The sequence below is a fragment of the Gopherus evgoodei genome, chromosome 7 (genome assembly GCF_007399415.2).
Source record: "Gopherus evgoodei ecotype Sinaloan lineage chromosome 7, rGopEvg1_v1.p, whole genome shotgun sequence".
In the NCBI taxonomy this organism is placed as follows: Eukaryota; Metazoa; Chordata; order Testudines; family Testudinidae; genus Gopherus; species Gopherus evgoodei.
The window spans coordinates 115195948-115221222 of record NC_044328.1 but is presented as its reverse complement, the minus strand read 5'-3'; positions in this window follow the sequence as shown (position 1 = coordinate 115221222).

Here is a 25275-nt window from a genome sequence, read left to right as displayed (position 1 = left end):
ATGGGGTGAAAGTCAGTTATACATGTACTCTGCTGAATAGGATGGGCATGTCTGCAGATGCTCCCTTAAGGACTTGTGAGGAGTCCCGTTTGCAGCAGGCAGCTGATTCCATAAGGCAGTGGTCCCCAAACTTTTGAAGGTTGCACCCTCCTTTCTCCCTGTCTGTGTCCTAACCCCTAGAGTTGAGGCCAGGAGCGGCCAGAGGAGCGGTAGACATGGCTGGGGTAAGGGGGCTGGGGTCACAGCTGAGGATGGGTCTGGGGCCAGAACCATGGCCAGGGCCAAGACTGGGTGGCAAAATCAGAGCCCGGCAGCCAGGCCCGCCCCTGCCCTCTAGCCTCGGCCCAGGGCCGGGAACAGAACTGCAGCCAGGAGTCGAGGTTGGGAGCGGAGGCAGGAGTGGAGTCACAGCTGGGCCTCCCAGCCTGGTGTGGAGCTGCGCTGGGGATGGAGTCGGGTGTGGGTCTGCAGCAGAGCTGCGGGGTTGGACAGGACTGGTGGTGCTCCCATCCCAACCCCCACAGGGCTAGCCCGGCCTGCTGTGCCCTGGGGTGTGCTTCACAGTTTGGGGACCTCTGCCATAAGGGAATGCATGTGCACAAGTGTGTAATATGTATGTATATACATAGGATTATAGTTGTGCGTGTGTATATATACCATATAAATCTGAGTGTATGTTTGTACACACGCTCTTGTATTAAGAGTTTAGATAGGAAAGATGGGGGGCGGGTTCATTTTATGGCATTTGAGGACTATGGGTGAAGCAAGCCTTTTGTCCTTAAGTCTGAGCCTTAAAAGGGTAAGATACCTTTTTCCAGTTGCTTCTGTTTTAAAATGAAATACACCACAAAGATATGTTTGAATTCACCTTCCACATGCAGAATTCCTCTTAACCTACCCACCACTCTGGCATGCCAGAGAGATGCAGCTTGGCACGGAGGCTCGAATGCTGCAAATTTCTCCACGTAGGTTGTTGTTCTGTGCTTACGTTTACCTTAATGAGGCTTCAACGTGGATCAGTGCCCTAGCAATTGATTTGTTGGGATCATTTATTTTCTCCATTTTTCCAGCTCTGTGTGACTTGACCAATTATTTCTCAATGCTTGGTGGGGAAAACAGTCTTAGCTTATAAGTAAAAGTTTCTGAATTGCACCAGTGAAATGGGGGCCAGATTTAGCAAGAATCCAGAATGAACCAGATTTTTTTAGGTAAAGTTTTATTTGAAATGACTTTTCAAATAGAAAAGAGAAAAAAGGGTAACTCCACTGACATTGTAATGGAACTTACCCTGACATTTTAAGAGTCCATAGCAGCTGATGTGATATGTCAGTGAAACGGTATTTGTCATTTTCACTGACATCATGTATTGGCTCCTGTGGGAGGAATGCAGAAACAGTTAAAGTCTTGGTCTGTTATATAATGCTGTAGGACAGAACTCAGGTAAAATGTTACCCTGGAATCTTCATTTTTTTTTCTTAAGTCATTCTGCTGTGACTCTTATGTTTTGTGAAGATGGGCAGGAGTCAGGAATTTCAGATAATTTATTATCTCTGTAGCACCAAGGAAGGGTTTAGGTGCTTCACAGACAATAAAGGAAACAAAATACCTGCTCTGAAATGTTTAGTCTCTAAATTGCCATACAGAAGCACATTACAAATTACATGTTGGATCCACCATGTCTAGTCACTTACTGTGTGCAAACGTAAGCCAGTCAAGCTGTCACTGTTGTACATCCACTTTGCACAGATGGTAATGATTATACAACGTGCAAGGCATTGGAAAATCAGACCTTCTAGTCTAATCAGGCCCTCTCCCCCACTGCTTGAAATTCAGCTACCTCTGAAGTGGATGATAGCAATCAGAAAATGTTAATAGGACAAGGGGACACTTTTTGGCAAAGACCATTTGTGCAAACACCTTCTCTTAGTGAAACTGACATACTTTAAGGGCCAGGAATTCGGTTTTTAAAGTTTCATCTGAAATGTTTCTCCACATTCATGCTGTAAGCTGCATGGACCCTGATTTACCTATCTTGGAAGGTTACAGTGACAGGCTCCAAAGAAATTTATTAGACAGATAGGTTAGATTTAGATTATACAGAGTGATAGACTCAACAGGAACTGAAATCTGTGGGCCCTGTCTCGTACCCAGTAAGGTCAATACCAAAACTCCCACCGGAGTTAGTGGATGCAAGACTGAGCCCACTGGTCCTAGGTACTGATTTTGGAATTTCAGTCCCATTTATCACAGTACTGTAGAGGGACCAAAATGGAAACCCGTCAGCTTAACCTCTCCAAACCTGGGGAATGTTCAGATTCAGTTAGTAGCTGTCAGGAACTGTAGGTCTTGGATCCAGGTCCATGGAAGGTCCTGGGAGTCATCACACTCCAACCCTCTACAGACATCATCTGGGACTGGGGTCCATGAAGCCCAACTCTGTCCCTGTTGCTCTGATTGGGAGACCTCCAAGGCTTCTGATTAGCCCATAGCTCCTACTTAAGCCCATAATCCTTGAATCTTCCAGATGGGCCTGATTCTCCACCATCTAACAGCCATTTGTAGTAGTCATTTGCATCTATGCAAAGTGAGTGTACAATGGTAGCACAGTGTTCCATAGTGATCTGTAAAGCGCCTGCTGCAGGTGCAAATGGTATCTTCCTAGAGGAACTTTCTTCTTAGGGGGGTTTGACTCCTTGGTAGGGGCTAATCTGTCTCTTTCTGATCAGTTATTATGAAGCAGCATTCACACTTCTTAAGTAGTAGGCAGATACCCGTTATCAGAGCAGCCCCAAGGAGAGATTGTCTGATATCCTACTTGGGAGAAAATGTGTTTCTGCATCACGGGTCTATTTTGAATAACAGCATCGGTGGTTCCTTCATGTCTCTGCTTTGGCTCTAGTTCAGTGGTTCTCAAAGCCAGTCCACCGCTTGTTCAGGGAAAGCCATGGGCTGGGCTGGTTTGTTTACCTGCTGCGTCTGCAGGTCCAGCTGATCGTGGCTTCCACTGGCCGTGGTTGGCCGCTCCAGGCCAATGGGGGCTGCAGGAAGGGCGGCCAGCACATCCCTCGGCCCATGTCGCTTCCCGCAGCCCCCAATGACCTGGAGCCACGAACCGCGGCCAGTGGGAGCCGCTATTGGCCAAACCCGCGGACACAGCAGGTAAACAAACCAGCCCAGCCCGCCAGGGGCTTTCCCTGAACAAGCGGTGGACTGGCTTTGAGAACCACTGCTCTAGTTGACTTCTGTTGCCATGGACGAACGCTTTCCATTCTACATTTTCCTGGAGGATGCCAGTCATTTCTCTCATCTTGAAGACTAAAGGTGGGATAGGCTTTGGGAATCCAACCTGACTGTACATTAAGAAGATGGAAAAATAGGCTAATAAAATAATATACAGACCAAAATTGAAACACAGATGGATAAATCCTGCCTCTGCAGTGACTCCCCAGGCAGAGGAACTGCTACGTTTCCACAGCTCAGGGGGAAGACAAGAGTTTGTCCCTCCTCCATGGTTCCATGAGCTCTGTGTGCAGCAGCACAGAGGGGCAGGTGGAGCTGGGACATGAGCAGCCCAAAAGATCAGTGTAGGCCAGTCTGGCCAATCTACTTCTATATGGATCCTTCCATCCTCCTCCACCCTTAGGAGAGTCACATAAGACTCCATGGAGGCTATTCTAGTCTAGCTGTCTGGTGTGTTCCATATCCAAACATCTTCCATAACCACCAAGATTAAAAAAAAAAGACTCCTTGAAGCACTCGCTTTCTATTGCCTCATCATCACATGAAGGCATTGAATCCACTCAGCATCTCAGGTCTCCTCCATCTAAATGTAATGACCTTCTGCTGGCTTCAGAGAATTTGTATGTGAATTTATATTTAACAATTGCCATTACAATTCAGCAATTTGTTGGTTTTTTGCTTAGAAAATCCAAAATTTTATTGTCAGTTTAGACAATGATCTAGGTCTACAGCCGTGTCCCTGGCAAATCTACAAATAGGCTGTTTGAAAATGTTATGGCTGAATGCAAAATGTACTCGTAGAATGGCTGAGATGTACATCTTTCACCCATTACTCTAGCACAAAGCCCATATTATACAAATGACAGATGCTGTAAATACAGAGAGCTACAGTTATTCTTGTTTGGTATTCTATGAATCCAGTACACTACTAGTGAGGCTCTGGCTATGCTATTTAGAGCAGGGGTTCTCAACCTTTTTCTTTCTGAGACTCCCCTAACATGCTATACAAATTCCACTGCCATAACAACTGTTTTTTCTGCATATCCAGCAGCCAGGGCCAATGTTAGAAGGTAGCAACCAGGGCAATTGCCCGGGGATCCACACCACAGGGGGCCCACAAAGCTAAGTAGCTTGGCTTCGGTTTTCACCCCTGGGCCCCAGCGAGTCTAAAGTCAGTCCTGCTCTCTGGTTTGTTTTGTTGGACCCCCTGAAACCTGCTTGTAGCCCCGCAGGGTACCCCAAACCACTGGTTGAGAACTGCTGATTTAGAGGGACACTGCCAGATGTTTCCCAGAGATTTTTCCTTTCCGTCGTACTCTCCTGGAATTTGACAATTCATTTGGTTTCTGTGCTGGATTTACCCTCTGTTTACACAGTGTTTTTGTTTTTACTACTTTTTTCAGCTTGCTTCCTGCAAAATACAACCCTCTGGCAGCTTTTATGTGTTGTGCACAAGCATGAACAAATCATGAATGATGTATGCAAAGGTGTACACAGCAGGTAAACCAGATTGTGGCTTTATGCCATAGGTTGCATTGTATGTGTAAAGGGCCCATACTGTAGCAGAAGCCCTCAGAAGGTAGTCTGGATGACTTAGCAAGAATTCATCCAGGGGTTTTATGGGTAAAATGTGCACCCTGCATCCAAAAATTGCCCATTGAAGGCAAATAAGGTATTGTGTAGAGTCAAAGGACAAAGGCCCTGTGGACTGCATTCCTAAATCCCTCTAGGAAGGGGAGACCTGGAGAGGAGAGGATAAAAATTTCTGACAAGAAGAAACTGGATCTCTTTCATGCTGTCTGCAAGGACAAAGATTCCTAAACAAAAGCAATGAGATCCCATGCTGCTTAGCGTGAGTTAACCCCGAAAAGAAGACATTCAATGCTGACAGATGATTATCTCTTTAGAATCACATACTGTAACTCATTTGCAGGGCCAGATTAACCTTTTGTGGGCCTGGCACCAAACATATTTCTGGGCTCCCATGGAGGCAATGGAACATGGTGCAGGGAGGTCAGTCCCCAGACCGAGGGCCAGCCAGGGGCATGGCATGGCATGGCAGGGGTGGCCCCGCTCCATCTTGCCCAGTGTGAGGGCACTATTTACAAGCCGGAAGTTGCCAGATGCACAGTGGCCCTGTGATGCCAGCATGTCCCTTCACCTTGGGGGGGAAGGCACATGCCTCAGAGCCCCCCACCCAAAACCCCCCTGACTCCCTGTGACTAGAGCCTCACCGGACCCACTAGGCCCGCTGGACCCACATCTCCCCCAGAAATGCACAGTGCCCTGCCCAGCACCCCCCTGTCCACAACCCCACCACAACTGCCCAATACCCCACACAGAACCCCCCACTTCTTATTGCCCCAACATACACATCTTACCTGTCCCCCTCACAGCCCAGCACCCCTCCCCAAAGACCCACTCCCCCATGCCCTGCCTCCTGGCCACACTCACCGGCCCTGCTGGGAGGTGACTGTGTCTGGTGAGCTGAGCCAGCAGTGCAGCCAGGGCTGGTCCAGGGGCCGGGAATTGCTCTGTCCCTTCAGGAGTGGTGAGATCAGTCAGGCCAGGGCCTGCCCCAGCTATGCTCCCTCAAGACGCACTTGCCTGGAGGGGCCCAGACAAGCCCCCCACATCCCCCAGGCTGAGACTGGCCAGGCTTCTGCACCAGTCCCAGGCGATTCAACTCTGGGGAGACAGGCAGAGCCCCACAGGCCTGGAGCCAGAGGTGCACTGGGGTCCTGCCAGGGAGCAGAGAGGCGCGGGAGGTTGGGGCAAGGGGCAGAGAGGAGCACTTGGCAAGCTGGCGGGCAGGCCGAGAGGAGCAAGTGGTGGGCGGGGGGATCCAGTGGGGTCTCGGGGCATAGTGCAACCGGAGCAGGCCGGGGCCCCTTCTGAGCAAGGGCCTGGCTTCATGGAGCCACTGGCACCATTGTAAACCTGGCACTGCTCATTTGTGCACCTATGTTGCCTGCTTTAACCTGAACATAACTTTAATTTTTTTTCCCTAGTTAATAAACACTTTTAGCTAGTTTATTACAGAATTGGCTACAGGCATTGCTTTTGGTATGAGATCTAAGGTACAAATTGACCTGGGGTAAGTGATTAGTCTCTTGGGACTTGGGACTTGGGAACAATCTGAATATTTTTTATCTGTGGTGTATGTGACCATTTATCACATAGTCCGGCTTGCCTGGGTGGCAAGATAGACTAAAGTGTCTAAGGGGACTCTCTGGGACACCATTATAAGACTAGTATCAGGAGGTAGCCGTGTTAGTCTGTATCCACAAAAACAACAAGGAGTCCGGTGGCACCTTAAAGACTAAGAGATTTATTTGGGCATAAGCTTTCGTGGGTAAAAAACCTCACTTCTTCAGATGCATCTGAAACTTTTATGCCCAAATAAATCTCTTAGTCTTTAAGGTGCCACCGGACTCTTTGTTGTCATTATAAGACAATTATAGTATTTTGGGAGTACACATTTACTGGGTTAGTGAAATCTAATTATAGAACATACAACTGATTTGGGGTGTCTGCTCTGTTTTATGACAGTCTGCCCTGAAGCTGGCACTCTCAGTCGTGAGCCATTCCAGATAGCCTGACACAGAGCATACCCCAAACCCTTCCTATGCTGAAACTTATGGGAGCGGGGGCGCTAGCGGTGAGATTCTGCTTACCCATCTCCTATTCAGAGGTGCAATAACTAACGATTGCTCTCTTAATATTTGTGAATCTCTAGATGTATGCAGGGTTCATTTCCATTCCAAATGATTTTTAAAGATCTTGCATCTTACACTTGTAAAGAAACTTGCTCTTCTTGCATCCTTGTAAAAGATCAGTGGAGAGAGAAACAGTGGCACTGCAGAGAAGTGACATCAACAACAGCAACTTTGCATTACTTAGCTGTGCACTAACATAGCAGGAGTTGGACATATTGCCTGCAACTAAAAGTAATTATGAATTCTATTTGCCCTTAATTGCAAAGTATAGTTCAGTGCTAATCACACTGCTCCAAAATTAGCCTTGCTAGCAGAATGTATGAGGCTCAAATCCATTGAGACAGCAGCTAGCACTCTTACTCTTGCTTCTTAAAATCTAATTTTCTCACTGTTATTCTCCAGGACTCACGATTACTCTGTACAGATTCATGAATGACTATGAATTCTCGAGTCTGTCTGATATTCATTGTTAGATTAACACCTGTTCCTCTCCTTTTTGGGAATGTCACAGAAATCTTGTCTCCTGTGACTTGAAATCGAATACGTTTTCCTGAGAAATCAGCACATAAAAGAAAAAGGAAGATCCCCTCTTCCCTTTATATTTTGACAACAGATGCATGTCAAAATAATTTATAGAATCTGCAGTAGCTGTTTATTCTCCAGTGAGTTTATCAGTAGGCTAAAATGCTCCAATTGTTTGTATGGCAAAAGCTCATAAACTTGTGCTGAAGGTGTAGATTGTTGCCAGGGGCAGCCTAGCACAGGATCAGCCTTGCAGCATCCAGAGGAGCATTTCCATAGAATTGTTACTCATCACCAGTCAAAGATGAGCAGCTATAAATTAATGCTGAACAAGTCCCACTAAAATCAGTGGAAGCTACAGCTTCCTGAATAGGGACAGACTTAAACTCAGGCTTAAGTGTTGTTCTCAGTTGGGATCAGTGTTAGTAAGCTGTTTACATGCATGCACCAAAATTGAGAATATAGTCCTTAGCATTCATGGTAACAATCTCTCAGGTAATAAATGCTCAAAAACTGCGATAATCTTTTTCTGTTTAAGCAAAGGATATTTTTCCCCTTTGTGCCCACTGCCATTATGATTATTTATGGAGCTATATTTTAATAGGAAGTTGTTAAAATTCATGTTCCGATGGCCTAGGAGCTAGTCTAAAATTTGTCACCCTAAGATATGTAGCTCTCCATAGCAGACTCTGAAGAGCTGCAGTTGTAATGAAAATGATCAGTGATTTAGTCATTCCAATAACATACTTTTGTTTCTACTGCTTATGTATATTTTAAAAAACAATATATTTTATTAAAAAAAAAAGGCTTTTTCAAATGTACTGGAAAATGAGACATTCATTATTTTTACTTGAATGGGGGCTGAGCAAATAGCTCATAACAAATAGCTGATGAAACATTTCATCATTTTTCTATTCTTGAATTGTCTGCAAACAGAAAGCAGCTTTGCTGTATGCATTCATTATGCTACATTATTCACCAAACGATTGATGAGAATAATTCTTGACCTGTCACTAGGCTGTGAGCAATTTCTGAGTCTTTGAAAATTGTGCTGTTTTGGTGGGACATAAGGGGTCACCTGACATGTTTGTTGCCTAATTAGATGGGTTTTATTCTAAGCTCTAAATCAGACATCCAGGGGAACCTTGGGTAAATGATTTAGTACCCGATCTTACAAAGTGTATGAAATGCTCTCAGCAACTTGTGGCTTAAAGTCATGTCTCTCTCTCCCCCTCAGTTTCTCCATCTGTAAAATGAGTATAATGACACTTACCTACCAGCCCTCAAAAATGCTTTGAGATCCTGGTATTATTATTACTTTTTTATTAAAAGCAGCAAAGAGTCCTGCGGCACCTTATAGACTAACAGACGTTTTGGAGCATGAGCTTTCGTGGGTGAATACCCACTTCGTCAGATGCATCTGACGAAGTGGGTATTCACCCACGAAAGCTCATGCTCCAAAACGTCTGTTAGTCTATAAGGTGCTGCAGGACTCTTTGCTGCTTTTACAGATCCAGACTAACACGGCTACCCCTCTGATACTTTTTTTATTATTATTGTTGCTTTTATTATTGCAATACCTATGGGGCTTGTGAGCAGATTTACAGATTCGCAAGGAAATCATTAAGACCTTTCAATCACTAAGTAATTGTTTTAGGATTTCATTTTAAGAGTTAAAACTAAATTGTTTAGAGACCAGATCATTTTAATTGTGCCAAATCTTCAACACACACTTTAAAATTTGACATCCTGCCCTCGTATTGTCATCTGAGATAATACAGCAAAGAGTATTAGATTGCCTTTTTGGAACATCTAGGATTCTTGATGCTACAATTTCTACGTGCTTTAATCTGTCTGGCATGAGGGCTCTTGAAGTGTTAACATGTAATACAAGGGGGCTGGGGTGGATTCTCCAAAGCCTGTGTGGAGCACTCCGAAGATAAAGCCTGAATCTCAGACAAGAGGTTTTAAAAAAAAAATTGTACAGTAACTTTCCCCAAAGCCGAAAAAGCTACATGCTCTAAATGCTCAATAAGAGAAAGGTCATTACTCTCTGAATCTAAATCCCATCTTTACAGCTAAAGCCAGAGCATCTGAGATGGAGGTTCACAAGGTTCCCCCCGAGATGATGGGAAGAAAGAATAACTTTGTACATTTTCCTCTTGTAAGCTTACTCCCCCACCCCAGTGAAAACTATGTATTATTAAAATTGCCTCTTGTTTTTATTAATTATATATATGTTGGATTGCTATTCAAGAAGAAATTACAGGGACCATACTACCAATTTATCTTCAATAATTTTTGCTGTGAAGGGAATGTGACATGGGACAAATCTTTTCCAGGTTAATTGTGCACCAAAGAACTTAGCAGGGAAAGGAATCTCAAAATGAATAGTTCATATTTCATTCAAAAAAGGGGAATACCTCTTTGTGTTGGAGTCTAGAAAGACACAGATAAGGCCCCACTTCTGCAAAGGCTTAATCATGTACTAGCTTTTCACAGATCATTTGATTTCACTTTGTCTGCTCACCTGACATAAATCTAAAGATGCATAAACCTGTACAGGAACAGGACCTTCCTAAGTGTTGAGCTGAAAGTCTGTGATGAACTTTGGGGATATATTTTGTTCTTACAAATGCAATTTCATTAACATATATCCATCTGCTGATTGTCTCATTTCCAATTTTTTAGCATTCACTGTCAGTATTTTAAAAATTTTCCTATACAGGTTTTGAATGGTCAAACAAATAAAATAGCAAAGGCAGTTTAAAATGGAAAATGTTTTAGTTCATTATGGTCCTGATGCAAAGCCCACTGAAATTAAATGACTTCAGTGGTCATTGGGGTAGGCCCTGTGTACCCTATGTATTTACCACCTTGAATCAGATCAGTATAGAACAGTTTGATTCAGTTCAGACAGAGATCATTATTTGAAGTGTCTTCAAGAGACTTTAACAAGTATGTTCAGAATGAGCGCTCAATCTAGCCTATCTTGGTTTTTATACAATGCCCATCACTGTGGTATCTGATGCCTTTGGAAGATCTAGCTGCATAATTTACTTAAAAAAATAAAGATGTTACTGGCAATATATTAGAGCAGAGCAAGGGCCTAGGACTAGCTAATCTGGGTGTGCAGAGCATCCCACTTTCTGTGGTGGTGTTGTCCTCATAGTGCTGATGGAGGAGACAGAATCAAATTCCTGCTATACCCATAGGAACTCTACTGTGGGAATGAAGAGAAACCACTAGTCACCTCAGGTAGGCCAGACAGCCTTTTTAAAGGCTATCTCCGCTGTTTCCTTCTCTCAGCTATGTTTTTAAGAAGAGCTCCCAAGGAGGCAGTAAAAGTGGCTGCCAGTTTTCTGTGCTCGGGGAAAATTCAGCAGCACTCTTTCTAGGGAGGATCAAGAGTTAGCATTGCTCTTTTGGGGGCACAGACTGTCTCCAAGTTGTGTTTGTACAATCCTCTGAGGTTCTAGGTGCTATCGCAATACGAATAAATGATGACAAAGCTGTGACAGTTCATTTGCCACTGAATTTGTCTCATTTTTGATTTGCATTTACCTGCTTCTGCCCGCTAAAATACCCTCATATTTGAGAAAAAGGATTCACAAACTGCCGAAGACATCCCTATGTGCTTAGATGATGTCACTTTCCTGTAAAAATGATCATTTTGTTTTTTTTAAAATTTATCTTGTATTGCCTTCTGCAAGGATTTCAAGGTCCTTGTTTCTAGCTGGTCTTTGGTTTTCCTTGAAATCTTCTTGAATGATGCACAACTTTAACTTCTTAATCTTTCTTCCCCAAACAGCAAACACTCACCAAGTTCTAGCATCCACTGAGCAGCCTTCCTGTGTTTCTGCCTTTTCTCAACATTCCTAAGTGTCTGGCAACTCTTTTGTTGTCTTCTGCCTCTAAGAACCAATGATCACGCTTACAAGTAGTAATCCAAGCTTCCATCAACGTGATTTCCCTTCCAACTGACATAGAAGAGGGATCATAATATACTAATGAGGATATGTAAATACTATATCTAGAGCACATTAAAAGCATTTCATTCAAACACTGGATTTGCTTATGGAAGATATATGAAGAAAATGCAGATTTTAATAGTAGGACTAAATATTACTTTTAAAATAGGATATCATTCTGGAAGGAAAATATTTTTCTCTTAACAATTGGAAAAGAGTGTGGTATAATTTAATTTGCACTGCCGATGACAATCTCCCAGTAAACAACTTAGCATTGACGTCTTGCAAAATGAACCCAATAGTTATATATTAACTAAGAAATACAAGGCTAGGCATGGTGTAATGGAATTTAAAAAGGCTAAAATGAGTCACTGAGTCAGGACTCTTGCCTTTGAAATTCAGAAAAATACTGTTGTAATAAAGCAACTAAGAAATGCAACATTACAACTCCATTCCTTTTAAGCTTTATTTTAAAGTTAGGAGGTGATGTTTTAAAAACCAAGATGTTTACTTTGCATGGATATTAATGATCCTTTGGATGCTTTTATAACAGTAGAGGTTTGTTCTTTGCTAAAATTTTCCTTTAAACTCGTTGTGTATTGTGTGTTGCCTTCTCTACCACAGTGGTGTTTGCATTGCAATGGTGCTGTCTGTAGCTGGTGCAGGAGAGAAAGGATGATCATGTGGTCAAAGCACTGGAATGAACTCATGACACATATGCTCATTTCCTAGCACTGTCACAGACTTTCCATGTGACCTTGGACAAATCACCGCGGGCTTGTCTACACAGTCTGGCAATGTGCACTATGGTGGTGTGATTTTTAAAGCACACTAATGCATTGCACATTAGTTGGTCTGTATAGCCCTTGCTGGTGTGTGCTGAAAGTTCCCTAGTGTGCTTTAACTTAGTGCTGTTTGAAACACAGTATATTGAAGTGTACTAGGGAACCGTGAGCGCTCACCAGCACGGTCTACATGGACCAATTAATATGCAACACAGAGCATTTCAGAAATCACATTCTTGTTGTGTACATTACCCCACTGTGTAGACAAGCCCTTATTCTCCCTCTGTCTCAGTTCCTCATCTGTAAAAAGGGGGTAGTAATAACAACTTCCTGTCTCAGATGAGTGAAGTGAGAATAAATTCATTAATGTTGGAGAAGTACTCAAGTATTAGAGTGATGAGGCCATTGAAGTAGTTACCGAGGAATCACTTAGACTTTAATTCTTTGGGGGTAGAGACCATCTCTTTGTTCCAGTTTGTACATATAGCACAGTGGGGTTCTGGTTCGTGACTGGGACTCTAGCTACCATTGCTACCATTATATAAATAACAATTTTGAGATATTTCAGGATGAGAAGGCCTACTATTTCCAATGTAAACTAGCATGACTATATTTTATGAGATAAAGACTGTGCTGCTAATCTATTTCTGGAATATTTTTACTTGAACACACAGCAATGTTGCACTTTTCTGTATATTCCCTTTTTAATCTCAGTAGTAATAAGTATAGTAAAAAGAACAAGAGTACTTGTGGCACCTTAGAGACTAACAAATTTATTTCAGCATAGCATAAGCTTTCGTGAGCTACAGCATTCGAAGAAGTGAGGTGTAGCTCACAAAAGCTTATGCTATGCTGAAATAAATTTGTTAGTCTCTAAGGTGCCACAAGCACTCTTGTTCTTTTTGCGGATACAGACTAACACGGCTGCTACTCTGAAATAAGTATAGTAATTACCTTTCAGAAAATTACGTATTCAAAGGGGGCTTCATTGTGTAAAGTCAAGTGTAGCTATAAGCTGATAATTTGCTTACACAAGGCCTAAAGCAGAGCCAATATTTGAATAATTGCATTTGGCCGGGAGCCTATTATTTTGTAAAGAAGGCACAGCTGGCATTTCAACCATATATATTTCTCTTCCACCTGAATGACAGTGTTTGTGTAAAGCATTCATAGAGAAGCTTAGACAGAACTGTGGATAAACAATAAACTAGAGCAATTCCCTATAGGGGATTTAGAGTCATAGCTCATTAAATTCATTGACATACAAGTTATTCTTTTATCGTATAAAGCACAGGTACTTTTTTTTCTGGGCTCTGATTCACGCAGCATACATAATTTATCCCAAGGTGCCCAACTGAAAATACTTAGTCAAAACTATAAGACGTAATAATATTACTTTGAAGTTATTATATAATGTCTGAACTTACTGAATTATTCTGCTTCATTTCACTTCAAATTGTCAATGATTATCATTAGAGAGCTTACTGTTCCTCTTCTAAAATTACTGTATACGCACGGATTTGATTTACCTTCTAGATTTTTTTCTTTAAATATTATTATTGTGCACTGGCTTTTATGTCAAACCACCAACAGATTGTTGACTCACTACTTTCAATCCAAACCATACTTTTCTCCACAGAATGAGCTATTCTACTGGTATATATACTTACGGCTTAAATGTATACTAGATACACTGGTATTATGCCTAGCAGAATGATATGGAATTGCAGTAGTGACTTCACAGTACAACACCCAGTTCTGCAGTCCTTGCTAATTTAATTTATTTATTTATATTGTGGTTGTGTCTTGGAGGCCCAGTCATGGACCCCATTATGCTACATACAGTGCAAACACACACATGTAATTTGACTGCAGGATCAGTCCTAAGGTTGTAAGGCACTTCACGTTTTGTTATAAAGCAGGTGTGGATTGGCTTTTGTTTTTTCACTCCTATAACTCCCACACAAATAAAAGCATCTTCCTACATGAAGTTTTTCATGCAGAGTAATCATGGATGATCATTTATTTTTAAAGTCAAAGATGGATTGGACCACTGTTGTTGCAGCTGTATTGGTCCCAGGATATTAGAGAGACAACTTGGGTGAGCTAATACGTTTTTTTGGGCCAAAGTCAGTTGATGAGAAGTATCAGAGGGGAAGCCGTGTTAGTCTGGATCTGTAAAAAGCAACAAAGAGTCCATTACATGCATCTGATGAAGTGGGTATTCGCACATGAAAGCTTATGCTCCAATACATCTGTTAGTCTATAAGGTGCCACAGGACACTCTGTTGCTTTCTGTTGGTGAGAGACACAAGCTTTCAAGCTACACACAGTTCTTCTTCGGGTCTGGGAAAAGTACTAAGCAAAATCCAAGGTGGAACAGATTGTTTAGCATAAATAGTTAACACATATTTTGTCCACCTTGTATTTAGCTGTGACAATCTGAGTCTCTTTCCCAGGCCTGAAGACAAGGTCAGTATAGCTCAAAAGCTTACTTCTTTCACCAACTGAAGTAGATGCAACAGACGATAATACATTCTCTATCATGGGTTCTCAAACTAGGGGTTGGGACCCCACAGGAGGTCATGAGGTTATTACATGGAAAGCTGTCAACCTCTACCCCAAACCCCACATTCCCCTCCAGCAATTATGATGATGTTAAATACACAAAAAAGGATTTTTTAATTTATATGGGGGGGTTGCACTCAGAGGCTTGCTGCGTGAAAGGGGTCACCAGTACAACAGTTGACAGCCATTGCTCTACCATGTCACTCTATGGCGTAGGCCAGTTCTTTATTAGATATATGACTTGTCTCTAAGGTATCTACTTAGGGGCTGGATAAATACCATATCTCCTTAAGGGCTAATAAAAGCATTTCTTAATGTTTGATATGTCAAAAATGAGGACTATATGTTGACAAGAAGTTTATAAAAATTTTGGGGTCATTTTTCACTTTTCAGTACTCCTGGGCATGCAGACTATCACATCAGAGAAGCCTGCCAAGAAACCATCTCCTCATGGATGAAGTGATTGATGCTTTGAGCCCCTTCATGTCAGATGACTGTAACTCACAATCTCAGGAGTCTAACTTAATAGCCACATGAAAACTGCAACTCCTAAATTACAAGTGCCATTATGGATATGACTGGTTCTTTGTGAACTCTCAGGCCCCTATTTCTTTTCAGGACCAAATCAAAGTTCAGGCTCTAGCCTACAACATTCTTAATGGCTTAGGATGTGGCCACATTTGAGACAAACTGGATCTTTCAAGGCAGCTGCATTCCAGTTGGAGAGGTGTAAGTAAAACCAGCAGCAACAGGAGCAAAATAGCTTCAGCAGTGAGGCCTTCATTATGGATCGTCTTTCCAGAGGAGATCACACTAAGTGCAAGTGTGATTGAGTTCAGATTAAAAAGCAAACTGCACTTTTCCCACAGCTATCTCTTGACAATGACTCCCAACACATGTACCTCATATGCTCCCCTAAATAAGGAGAGAAGAAAATAAGTAACCTCCACATTTATGCTTCCCCTGCTCTCTTTCTCTTCATAACTGCTGTTCAAAACTTAGGCCCAGACTGAACAAGGTACTTGAGGATGTACCTCACTTTAGATCAATGACTTAGAGTATAAGCTCTTTTGGGCAATAACCATCTTTTTGTTCTGTGTTTTGTACAGTGCCTAGCACAATGGGGTCCTGGTTCATGAGTGGTGCTACTACAATACAAATAATAAATAATGCCTAACTTGAAGCATACAAGTTATGTGCTTGCTGAATCAGGGTCTTGGATATTAAAGTGTTGAGCAACTTGGAAATATTACATAGTTCAGTTTTGGAAGCCTTTCAACCTTTTTCTATGTCAATCTCTATATATCCTACTTAACCTTAGCAAAAAGAGGAGGGTTGTTACAATCTTGTATTATTTCTTCAAATGGAGATAAAAATGGATTTATGCACTAATTATTGGAGCAAGCTATTACCTTGAATAGTGGGTCAGTTAAAGAGAAAGAATCAAAGGAACTAAATTCAGCTGGGAGGAAATTAACACCGCTTCAGATTTATTACAATTTATTTAAAATCTTGGCAGTACACTGCATCGTCCTATATAGATCATTATCTTGGGGATATACATTTCATTACTGGAGACTATTAAAAGTTTGCCATCCAGCTATGGTCCAGTCACAAGTTTTTTCCCATGCAGGGTAATTTCATTGAGTTCCTGAAAAAAAGAGAAACTGTACTTTTCTTCAAGGTGGATGGTATTTTTAACAGCGAAGACTGTTTGTTAATAGAGTGGCCCAAATCCATGGGTTGCTCACGACATAGTCATGGAGTTGGTGGTGTCATATGAGTCCATCTCCATATGTGTTTAGGCAGAACATCCTTCAGGATCAGGACCAGGGGTATGACGGTAAACCCGTGCAACTCAGTGAGTGGTGGAGGTTGTGATCATGTGGTTAGAATTAAGTTGACAGGAGTAGAACATTTAGCAAAGCTTTTGATACGGTCTCCCACAGTATTCTTGCCGGCAAGTTAAAGAAGTATGGGCTGGATGAATGGACTATAAGGTGGATAGAAAGCTGGCTAGATCGTCGGGCTCAGCCGGGAGTGATCAACGGCTCCATGTCTAGTTGACAGCCGGTTTCAAGTGGAGTGCCCCAAGGGTCGGTCCTGGGGCTGTTTTTGTTCAATATCTTCATTAATGATCTGGAGGACGGCATGGACTGCACTCTAAGCAAGTTTGCAGATGACACTAAACTGGGAGGAGCGGTAGATATGCTGGAGGGTAGGGATAAGATACAGAGGGACCTAGACAAATTAGAGGATCGGGCCAAAAGAAACCTGATGAGGTTCAATAAGAACAAGCGCAGAATCCTGCACTTAGGACGGAATAATCCCATTCACAGTTACAGACTAGGGACCGAATGGCTAGGCAGCAGTTCTGCAGAAAAGGACCTAGAGGTTACAGTGGACGAGAAGCTGGATATGAGTTAAGTGTGCCCTTGTTGCCAAGAAGGCTAAAGGCATTTTAGGCTGTATAAGTAGGGGTATTGCCAGGAGATCGAGGGACGTGATCATTCCCCTCTATTTGACATTGGTGAGGCCCCATCTGCAGTACTGTGTCCAGTTTTGGGCCCCACACTACAAGAAGGATGTGGAAAAATTGGAAAGAGTCCAGTGGAGGGCAACAAAAATGATTAGGGGGCTGGAGCACATGGTTTATGAGGTGAGGCTGAGGGAACTGGGATAATTTATTCTGCAGAAGAGAAGAATGGGGGTGGGGGATTTTATCGCTGCTTTCAACTACCTGAAAGGGGGTTCCAAAGAGGATGGATCTAGACTGTTCTCAGTGGTACCTGATGACAGAACAAGGAGTAATGGTCTCAAGTTGCAATGGGAGAGGTTTAGGTTAGATATTAGGAAAATCTTTTTCACTAGGAGGGTGGTGAAGCACTGGAATGGGTTACCTAGAGAGGTGGCTGAATCTCCTTCCTTAGAGATTTTTAAGGTTAGACTTGACAAAGCCCTGGCTGGGATGATTTAGCTGGGGATTGGTCCTGCTATGAGTAGGGGGTTGGACTAGATGACCTCCTGAGGTCTCTTCCAACCCTAATATTCTATGATTCTAAGGTAGAATTGAGACCTTTCAAAGTTTTGGCCCAAGTGAGGTGGCATGGGGGCATCATTTGAGCTCCCCGCCTCGGGTGCCAACACGTTGTGGGCCAGCCCTGGTTTCAGTACTTAGACAGACAGTCTCCATCACTGAAGTATTTGAGAACCTCACAATTTTTGCCGTATTTACAACAGTCTTACAGCCCTGTGAGATAGGGAGGTGCTATTATCCCCATTTTAGAGAGTCACACAGAGACTAAATCACTTGCCCAAGGAAGTCTGGGTGGCAGAGCAGGGAAGAAGTTTCCAAGTGTTCCCTAGAAAAGAAATATCCAAAAGAGGTAGCACCAAAATTGCCCAATCAAAACAAGTTTCCCATAGTCCAAATATGGACACTTCCTGTCTTGAAGGAGGGTTGTGGTTTGTTGCTATAACAATTTTGTAACCTCATCAAAAGCCCTGAAATGTCCTAATTAGCATTCTCTTCAGTCCAGAGAAACTCAATGTTCATCACTTCTTGACTCAGTTTTGTTCCATCTTTGAACAACATAATACTTTTAAATTAATTGACAGTCTCCCATTATTCAGCTACTTTAGACAATTAAAGTTTTTGACAAAGCGTAGAGTTCAACACATCCAACTGATATAGTTTAGCAAGCCAGAGCGACATCCTCTGTTTGCTCAGAAGCAGTTCCACAAACTATTTTGCAAAGCGTCCGTCTCCAGACTAATAAAAAACCCCTTTCCTACTATGTGTTTTGCACCGCTCCTATGACAATGAAGACTTGACTTCTGTGGGACATCTAGGTGCTATGGTAGAACAAGTAAATAATAACTAAGTTTCCCACTGTCTGGAGTTGGTGATTTCAGATGCCTGATAATTGATTTCCAGCACGGTGAGAGTTCTAGATCAAGACCAGCAAATTAATCAGAAAGTCATTCTGTGCAGGCAACATTTGAAAAGGACAGAGATTGATTGAACCACATGAAAATCTGATTAATGTATTTTTTCCATATGAATCTGTTTTCCAATCTCATCTCTTTGGGCCTGAATGATTCTCACGTCTTGCTTCCATCGTATATAATTAGCCATTATTTCCCTTGACTTCCCTCACTTTCCAGGACACAGCATACTTTGTATTTAAAAGCAAAGCAGCATACTATCTCTCAATATTTGTATGATCACATGCACATTTGGATGCTGCTTATTCTCATGATCATGACATAGAGACCCCCGACTGAACCATCTGCTCAGTTACTGCAATTTCTCTCCCAGTTCTATTGGCTTTTGTTACAATTATCTTTGTGCTTTCTGGTATCCAACTAATCAATCCCGCCTGGTACTAGAGAGTCACTTTTGCCAGTTCTCAATAAAGTTCAGGTTGTGTTTTATGGATTTCATTAACAGGGTGAAACAATTCCTACTGATCTTCCAAACACAGGATTAAAAACAAAACAAACAAAACAAACAAAACCCTCCAGTAGATTTGACTTCTGGGAGAGACCCATAAGGAAAGAACAATTGATAACCCACTGTTAATGGATCCAGTGTCAATAGATCATTATCCAAGTGTTAAATGGACCTATTGGCAAATATTAATTGTTAGGCCTGATAAATCATCTAAAATAGTAATAAAATCAACAACAGTCACTCAACAAATTGGATTTGAGCTGCAGAACAAAAGGAATAATCCAGCTCTCTGGAGAGGTACCAGTCCAAACATCAGAGAGAATTAAGTTTAGATCCTCTGGAAAGATGCAAAAATACCTGTATATGACTGACAGGCTGAAACAACAACCAAGAGCAGGGAGGCGGAAACAATTAAAATAGCTCCTAAAGTCTGTAGGACGAGGGCTATGGCCTCCTTGGTGGTGTTCTAGAGTGATAATTCTGTTCAAAGGAAATGAATACCAGGCAATTAAGAAAAGCAGAAATGAATAATGGAGGTTTTTTTGTTTTCTTTTTTTACTGTGAACAAATGCATAGTGGAAATACACCACTTGCAAACACTTCTTTTTTAAAAAAGCCACTGGTTTCCCAATAGATTGCCCCCAACAATTTAGAATAAATAATTTATCCTTTCACGGAGGAAATACTACAAAGAATGTGCCAAAGGGAATAAAAAGCATTTTAAAAATGACCAAGTTGGGTGAATCCGAGGAGTGTCTTTGTAGTTGTAGTAAACAGTTCTGGATGAGTTTGTGAGTGGCTTGGCTTTGGGTGTCTATAGTATCCTCCTCTGTCTCTATTGGCTAGATATGCCTGTAAAACTTTATCACATCAATTTTATAGCATTTTACACCTGCTATAAACAGGTCTGAATGACTATACAAGGTACCAGGTGAGGAGCAGCAAACCCTCTCTATGTATGTTTAAAAAAAATTGAGCTTAGGAATCTCTATTTACAGGACTAATGTGTTCAGTGCCATTCAGAGCATTGTTATGCTTTTCTTCTGATGCTGGCGGGCAGTTTATTTTTAGTATGTCATTAGTATAATCCTGTCATGTTATGTGCTTATTTGGCAGATATTGTAGGATGAATAGTTTTTCATAAAAAAGATTGGGTTTTTTTTTTGTTATGAAAATGTTGATTTTTTTTGGATTTGTGACTGAGAAAACGCTGTTAAGGCACTTTCCTCAGAGTTGGTAAGGAAGACTCACAAATGTGCATTTTTTATGACTCAATCCAGTTTGAGAGACAGCATTTTTCTTCTCTATTCTAAGCTATAGCTACTGTTCTGGATGTAGTTCTAGATGCAATTGTCTATTGAAGAGGCAAATACAAAATATATGGTTAGTTTTTTATCCACAGTATCTACAATGTACAACTTATTGTACAAATCATCATTTCAATTGGAGAACACATCTGAGCTATTTAATACTTGATCAATTCCCTGGAAATCAATTTGCTATTCCACATAAAATTGAACAAATAAGTGCATTTTGGGTCAAGTGAGTGGTAAAATGAAATCATCCATATATCTCAAAGGTAGGCAAACTCTAGCATTAATAATACATTACATACACCTATATGAATAAATGTCTTATTCTGGTATTCAATTCACTGGCTTCTAGTCCTTAAACGATTAGTTTCATAAATGTATTCTGCAGTGGCATGGAAATTATTATCTTTGGAAGTATAACACATTTACAGGAGAGCCATTTGGAAGATTCAACAATATGCTCTTCAATAATATACTAGAGTCACTGATCTTGGGTTAGGTGCACCTGAGCCAGTCATACTGATTGACGTATAGTAGGGTAAAAAGAATACAAATAACACAAGAGCCAGTTACCCTAATAAAGGTAATTTATGGCTCCTGTGGCATTGTGCAATGGTTCAAAGAGATTTTGTTGTTGGTCATCTGCACTCTAACGGTAACCCAGAGAGGCAAATTTTGATTGCTGTAATGCTCATTTGAAATAACTTGAGTTTTATAAAATCATTCGTTCAAGGCATGTTCTCTTAGGTTTATATATGAAAATATACACAAATCAATCATCCCTGAGATATCAGTGCATGAAATGGTCACGTTATACTGTGTGAATTTGGAATGACCATCGCCCACAGGCCAAAATACATAATGGTCAGCACCCATCAGTGGGATCTGAAGGTACTTAGAAGCATCCCACAGAATCGGGCCTTCAATGACTTTATACTTCATGGAATATTGAGCCTGATTTGCACCATTGAAATTAATGGCAGTTTTTGCTATTGGCTTCAATGGAAGCAGGGTTGGAGCACCTCCAAGGAGATGTTCAGAAAAACATAGCCCAAAAATTTATCAACATTTGCTGATTTGTTTAAATCAAAATGTCTTGTGGAGATGGTTCGATTTTTGACTTACTTCTGCTGGAAAGCAGGCAGTTCCAGCTATTTCAGCCACCCAGCTCCTCCTTATCAGGCCTGGTGGGCTGCTGGAGAACCCGAGCTTCCAGGCTCCCTGCTTCCTGGTAGCCCAACTGGTGGGCTGTTCCTGAGCTGGGGCTCTGGAACTTACAAGCAACCTGTTAATATACTGCATCTGAGATCTCTCATTGGCTGAGAACAAGAACTCCTCTCTGCTACAGACCTACTCCAGGGGTTAAATAACACATTGGAGGGTGGGACAGAGTAGAGGTAGTAGGGAGGGACAGAGAGACAAATTGGATGCATGTCTGTGTTTTTCAAACTATGAGATTTAAAGGCATATACTGTATTTGGTAATACATACATAATATAATAGTTTCCCCCTGAATTCATCAGCCCCTTCCTCTGTTTTCAGGGACCCCTGCCTCTCACCCACTATCACCAGGCTCTCCTCTTTCCTTCTTCTAAAATACTCTGTGATGTTAATGCAAGCCACACCATTTTTCATCTTGACCTCAATGGTTGTCTAAGATATCTCCTCATGCTGATGTTGCTTAGCTAAGGGAGAGGTAATTCTTATTTATTATCTTTCAACTCATCTTTCAAAATCAGGGTACATTCTTAGCATACTGGCACAACATGCATTGCTTTAGGCACTGCCAACCTTGTTGAAGCATATGATGCTTTGGCACCACCACTTATTCAGGAGGGGCCAAATTCTGACCACAGAGACACTTGTGCAAATCTCACAGAAATGGAGAGGTGCTGTGTGCATGGATATCAGGTGAAGAACGGGGCTCCAAAGTTTGGAATATTTGGTTATCATGAGCAAATTTCAACTCCATAATTAGCGTTGAAATGTTTCCCCAGTTCTAAAACAGTGATAGAATTGATGGAGCTAACATTTTTAAATGGCTTTTAAATAGTGACTAACCTGTAGTTCAATTGGTAATGATGGAAGTTTTAGTCAGACACAGAAAGCGCCAAATTTTGAACATTTAGGCTTAGGAAAATCTCCATTTTAAAGCACTCTTATATTTCAAAGGCTGATAAATCACAGCAGCTAAAAGTCATAAAGAATCAGTTTAGTCTTTCATTCTTGAATAACTCTTTGTGAGTTTCATTCTTTCCTTAGCTCGAGAACGTAGAAGATTTACAATGGTTGTATGCAGTTCATATAGTATGAGATGGCATTAAAATATACCAAATTGAATCCCATATTTTTTCCCTTTGTCATCCATCATAATAAAAGGCTGTCATGAAAGGGATAAAGCTCATGACAAGAAAAAGAATTATAATGCAACTTTTGAAGGAAATTGTTTTGTGTTTATTAGAAATTGGTCAGGTTCACATTTTAGTTTATACAACCGCAATCAATTATAAATCCTAGCAGTAATTCATAGAAAGAACTTATAATTTCTTTGGGGCTCCTGCAGAGAGCACCATGGACTGAGAACCATTCATCATTTTCTGAGGATCTGTTTTATCTCTGTTGATTCTTCAATAGCAATGACACCGTCATAGTTCACTTCTTACTCAAATGGACTTGCTGATATTTTTGAAGGCAAACAATACAGAACATTCCTCCCTTCCCAGCATTCTAAAGACTCTGGGTGAAATCCTGGCCCACTGAAGTCAAAAGCAACATTCCTGTAGAATTTAATACGGGCAGGTCTGCATCCTCTGCATTATGTCCATTGCCATACTTTTAAAAAAAGTATTACAATTAGACTATGCAGTGCGCTCTGGCTATGAGCCTGAGTTACCAGGCAATTGGCAATGTGTAGATGCGTTAGGGCAGGCAGGATTGCTCTGTCATCAGGCTGAGGGTTTACTATGGTAAGTTTCTGTTGCCCCTCACGGAACCAACCACTCCCAAAGGTAGAAAGAAAGGAGAATCTGCAGAAGGCCTGTCCATGACTTGCCCCTTCTTGTCCTTTGCTCTTTGTTACAAGGGAGCTTGTGCATTGCATGGAGAGAGTATCATGTCTTAAACTCAACTGGCCATTTAGACAGATGAGAGAAAATGCTTCTACCTCTGTGTTAGTGTCTGAAAGAAGGAAATTTCCATCACTCAGTAGATGAGAAAGGAAAACCATTGCTATGGAAAACTTAACTTTTGTGGAACTAGATAAGGTCCTACATTTTTACCACACCTGGACTCCTACCTACCATCCAGTGTACAATGTCATCAGCAGAGGTCAGGCTATCCTTGCTAATCTCTCTTATCCTACACATCTCTAACCAACATGCAGCTCACCTCAATTCCATTCTTTGTAATTGGATGTCACTCCCTTTTAAATTCAGTTGAATCAAACCATTTTCCTCTGTAGGAACATCAGCTGAGAGTCTGGCCCTTAATGTGAAAATTAAACAGTTCAACTAAACTAGTTTTACAAATAAAATTAGTTAAAAATACCTGAAATATATTCTACTACATCTTGAAATTTAAAATGACCTTACAAATATACAGCTTCTGACACATCCTCTTCCACAAAGTTGTCATGAAACAACATGACAGCTCTATTATTGTATGACTCTACATGGAGGGTTAGTCATGATGGGCATAAGGTGCATTTAAAACAATGTAGTTTGGAAATAGGAAGCTGAAGCAATCAGATTTATGAATGTTGGCGGAAATTAAAGTGATATGCCACAGCAAGTTATTTTTGTTTTTGACTTATGATATTTCTGTCATAAAACAAAATTGTCTTTTGATTGTTGTAATATGCATTGAAATAACCTGTAGGATGTTTATCTGCTGGAGCTTATGAAATCATTTTCCCCTCACTAAGAATACATTTGTTGTAAAAGTATTTTACCATCTGAATATTTCATACTGGAATGAAATGAAACTGCAAACCATATAGTTAGCTTGGCCCCATGTTTATCCATATGAAAGAGGGAAGGGCAAACTGTCTGGCTGATAGACAGAGCTGGTAATCTTGAAACAATGAATGTTTTCCCTCCATAATATTCACCTTGTTTATTTGTTATGAGGTTGCCTCATGGTTCCAGTGTCAGTGAATCCTAGAAATCACAGAGGGAAAAGGCCTTCTTGTAGCTGAGGCGCTGGGCTGGGATCAATTTCCAGCACTGGCATACACTTTGTTGTCGTTGTCAGCGTCACAATTATCATGGCAAATCCCAAAGGGATGTAGCCTCCTGGCAGATCAAGCACCGCTCATGTCAATGTCTAGCTAGGTCCTTAAGGCTGGATATTCATTTTATGTCCAGCATTGGTGATCTTATTGCAGCATACCTTGGTAAACACACTTTGTAATTTGTTGGTTTTCCATTCTAATAATATGTCCATACTAAGAAAGTCGACAAAACCAGGCCAGTTTTGATGGAGGTGGTTGCTGGGTTCAGCTGCAAATACCCTCATTACTGACCACTTCATATGGAGCAGCTGATGAAGTTTACTTCATGTGTGGCCTTGGGCAGATCACTTAGCCCATGTCTATGCTACAAACTTTGGTTGACACAAGTTATGTCCACGTATAAAGCCACTGCAGTTAGTACATTACTGGTGCATGTGTATGCTTGGCTCCTTGTGTTGGCACTGCATGTA